This window comes from Argentina silus, assembly GCF_951799395.1.
Source record: "Argentina silus genome assembly, chromosome: 18".
Taxonomy (NCBI): Eukaryota; Metazoa; Chordata; class Actinopteri; order Argentiniformes; family Argentinidae; genus Argentina; species Argentina silus.
Genome location: NC_139672.1, coordinates 6,955,328 through 6,960,327, shown reverse-complemented (window position 1 = coordinate 6,960,327; position 5,000 = coordinate 6,955,328).

Below are 5,000 nucleotides of genomic sequence, written 5' to 3'. Positions count from 1 at the left end.
ATGTCTGTTTCCCCCATGCAGGAACATAAGGGTCATCTTGCCCGGTCAGATTTGTGTTTTTTTCCAATTTGGAGGAATTCCTCCATAGACTTCCTAAATCAGAATCATTCATTGTTCCAGTAGGTTCTATCTGTGTTAGCCATTCCACTGTTCTTTATTCTGATAACACTTATTAAAGGGACTTAACACTCAAAAATCTAATTGGGTCAGATGCGTTCAGACATCAAAAGTCTAACATCAATATAATTCCATGTCCCACACCATCAGTTGTGTAGATCCAGCTATATGCCTCAACCGCAAATGAATGGAAGAGATAAGCACAGAATCAAATTAGGAATGCATTTGGTGTACAGCCGAAGTTCTTATTTAACCTCATTAACGATGTTGACGCATCATGAGGTGAGCCTGGGAGCCTGGGATCTCTCTGTGATTCCTGTCACATATGCCCTATACTGTAACTTTCAAACTGTAACTTTTAGAACTCTAAAGTCTTATTAGGCTTTTTAACTTTAAGCAATAACCCACTAACCTACTTTATGGAGAGCCGTTGACGATGAGTCATGCAGCGGAATCACTGACTGCATTAATGGCCGAGGTGGAAACGGGTCTTTAAAGTAAACAACGACGATAGGCCCACAGAAATCTTCTCTTTTCCTCCCACTACTCACTTTGTAATTCCTCTCTCTCATCTTTTTCTCCCACTCGCTCGCTCTTGCATCTCGCTACCATCCCCCCCCCCCCCCATAGCTCTCTCTGTCTTCTCCCTCCTCCCCTCTCTCTCTCTCTCTCTCTCTCTCTCTCTCTCTCTCTCCCTCCCTCTCTCTCTCTCTCTCTCTCTGTCTTCTCCCTCCTCCCCTCTCTCTCTCTCCCTCCCTCTCTCTCTCTCTCTCTCTCTCCCCCCGCTCTCTTTCTCTCCCTCCTCCCTCTCTCTCTCCCCCCTCCCTCTCTCTCTCCCCCTCCCTCCCCCCCTCCCTCTCCCCCCCCTCTCTCTCCCCCTCCCCCCCCCCCCCCTCTCTCTCTCTGCCCTGTGCCTTGAGTTGGTCAGGTAACTGAACACTGAACTTTTAACATGAAACAGTGATGCTCCAACTGCTAGTTCTGACTACCTCATAGAGCTCGCAATCGCAGAACGCCAAGGCCACTGTTTATGGAGCTACAGTATTTTCCATAAACAAAAGGCTAAACTATTCTCTTTGAACTTTACAGCACACGCTCCTTAAACAGAATTGTGAAACACACACACACATACACACACAGACACATACACACACACACACACACACACACACATGGCACTGCACAATCAACCTGTACACTCGCCTCTTCTGTGCGCCAAAGAGAGTTTGAAGAAATTAAAGTCCCTTCTTCCCGCGGGAGTAAACAACTGCTGTCTGAAAACAAATAACTTTTATATGCAGCAAACAGCCTCACATTAAACTCTGAAAACATCACCAAGCACAATATTCTCTAATTAATATTTCAACATTCAGCCTTCATTGTTCATGCAAGCCCGTGAGAAAATAATGAGGCCATGCTGCTTACTTGCGCTTAAACAAAAGTATAGCCGCACTAACTCTTTAAAAAACTAAATAAACTTTTAGATCCCCAAAGACACACCAGGACTTCCATCAGTGTGGCACCTTAGGTAGTATACTTATAGAAGAAGTTCTACCTCCAACCACAGTGTGTTCTTCTGCTGGTCCCATAGGAGAACCCTTCGAAGAATGTAGAAACCCCTTTTTGGTGCCATGTAAAACCCACTATGAGGAAAGGGTTCTACATGGAACCAAACAGGATTCTTTAAAGGTCCATCTCTTTACATGCACATGCATGCATGTCCTGCCAAACTACAGGCCAGTCAATACCCCTCTTTTACTGTGGCATGTGAATCCAGCTTTATTCTGGGGTTGCCCTCGGTATACATGGGGCTTCCCAGATCCATGGTAAAAGCAATTTGTATCTAAAGTCCACCCCTAGCAAGACTATTTTCCAAATCCCGTTTTTTGCCTCTTAATATAAGAGGTCAGTTACAGACAGACCACCTTATAATGTCATATTTGAGTAGTCTTACAGTCCTCTAGTTGGAAAACAAACAATGTGTATTGCCTAATCACACACACACACGCACATGCACACGCGCTCCCACACACACACACACATGCACACACCATGCACACACACACACACACACACACACACACACACACTAGAAAAAGTTATTTCATGGGATGCACACATGTGTGTATATGTGTAGTCTGTGTCAAAGAAGCTGTGTTAAGAAAAAAGAAAGAAAAAAGAAGAAAATGAATAGAGGGGCTGAAAAGAATGATTAAAAATACAAAAAGGCAAAGAAAACAACCTCAACCTCATTCCCTTACAGTTATCTAGACACAACGCCAAATGTAGGCTGTGTTCAACTACAAATACAAGCGCCATCAAAGCCTTCCCCAAGGAGCCTCTGTTCTTGATCGAGTTTCCCAACAAAGCACAAATATTCCTCCGCATGAGCATCTGTCTTTGGAACGCTGTCACACACACTGACATTAGAGTGAGACCGAGGCTGCATTTGATTCATCTTAACCGCCTGTGTCACAGAAAAAAAATCAGGGGAGGGGGGGAACTTCCAAATTCAGGCTTTGTTGCTGGAGAACTGAAGCCAGACAGAAGTTTTATAAAAGGGAACCATGAAGTTCTGCTTCATTAGATAGAATAGGCTGTTCTATATTCAGGGTCTCTGCAGGCTAAGAGATGCAATGACTGGACTAAACCGGGTTTGTTCCGCCAGAAGAAGGGCTCGGAGGCCCAGCAAAGCCGGTTGATTGAAACTGATGGGCCACATTGCTTTCTAGGACCAGGGATGGAAACTGACTACTGCATCAGGTCTACAGCCCATAGGGCCCCATAGCAGAGACAACTAGGCTGGATATATATGGGACCATTGAACAGTACACACAGACACATGTGTCAAGGCTTAAGGTCATAGAAGGGGCATATACCACTGGACTCCATTTTGCAGGCCACAGTGAACCCCAACCAATGAGAATGCAGCTGATTACTGTTTCTGTACTGATGTCTATATGCCATATCAGGGGAGGCTGATGGAGGTAGAAATCAGAGGACGGGCTCACTCTGCATGGAAAAAAATAAGGAACATGTGTGTTTGATACCATTCCTCATTCCATTCCATGCATTACAATGAGCCCGTCCTCCGATTTCTACCTCCACCAGCCTCCCATAGTGCCTATGTACAATAGGCCTAGGTCCACTATATTGAATTGAAAGTACTTTATTTCAGTTTGCACTTTGGGAATAGTCCATTGCTTCCATTGCGCCTGACAAACTAAATAAAATGCAGTTCATATTTTAAGGTATTTGACATAATGTATTTGACATAATCACATAATGATCCAGGTCTGATGCACAGTCATATTTTGTAGGTCTGATCGTGCGTATGACTAATGATTTGACTAGTCTGAATTCAACTGATGAATTAAAACCTCGCAGGTTGAATTGCTGCCTACTGTGCCTTTAAGACAAGTCTGACAAAGCATGTATTCACTTTGCAATAATATTGGCCTAAAAGTATAGGCCTGCTGAATCGATATACCAACAAGAGCTTGAAGACGTTGGTATTTGTTGGGCAGATGGACGCAGCTCGTGGGGTTACCCTGTCTCTTGACCCCCTGCAGATGGCCCAACCAAACCAAACCTCCATCAAGCAGGAGTGTAAAATCGGTAATATACCGGAACCGAATTGTCAATACGGAGGACAATTAAAAGCGTTTGAGCGCGAGCTCTAGCTGCGCTTCGGCGCTCGTTACTGCGTGAAGTATGTCTTGATTGTTGCGAGGATGAAAGAGGTAAAGAGGCCATGCGGTGGTTCCATTGCGGGCTGTTTGACCGATGGAGACGGCGTGAATGGGGCTCTGGTGGTCATACATACATAAGAGGGTCAAGTGAGACATCACGCACGACTGATGCAGGCCTAACGAGGTATTCCCGATATAGTATATATATAAGTTATATAAATTCCTTCTCCATTTGCCTTTGATTTCCTTTTTTTACTTAAAGGATGAAGGCTCCTAAATGTGTTGCTGACACACTTTATGACAACTTTGAGCTTTACGACATTGAGTTAGGAAAGTGAGTGTTCACCCACAGGCCTATAATTCAACTAACGAGATCAGGGGGGTTATGATTGTCCTAGACTAATAAAATGGAGTATCATAGGCCTATTAGTTTGAAATATAAGGCCCTAAATGTGGGATAATCCACACTGTTCTCCCCCGTGCAGATTGGAATGCGCGAGGCAGGTGTAAATTTAAACTGTTAATGAGGCGCGTCTAAAGGCGTCAAAGGCGCGCCCGTGCTGCGTCATTCTAATATTAAGTCTCTATTAGACAAAAGCCATCAGAGAGAGTTTTCCTCGCTAAACGGTGGTGAATAGACGTTATCAGCGGGAGTTATATTATACCCCAAACCCCCATGGACATAAGCTGCCACTATGTAACCAAAAGAGGCGAGTGGTTAGACATCTATCCATCGTTAACAAGCAACCAAGACTCGTGCAGATTGTATAGGCTACCAGTCTATATAATAGGCTATATGACTTTAGGCCATCACTTTTGACTATTGACCCACTGAATGTATAGGCTATAGCCTAACCCAGGCTAATTCAGGAATGTCTGAGAGGATATGGCATTAGTCACATATTCGTAGATGTCTAATGTATTTTTTATATGGGCACGGTAGATGGTAGGACGACTCTTATGTCTGTCACTCTGTGCCCCAGACAACTTTAACGGAGCTGTCTCCAGCCCATCATTTCAGACTAAAACTGAGATGATGAGCTGTTTCAGTTGTTACTTGTTTCAATTTCTTAATTGAGTCGGGTCATTTGGCAGTGCTCACTGCTATGTCTAGTTTCGTTAAGTTCTCGTTTCTCTCTGCTTCCAACAGATGGACGCACGCTCTCACCTCCGGTCCTTTTTGTGCTACGG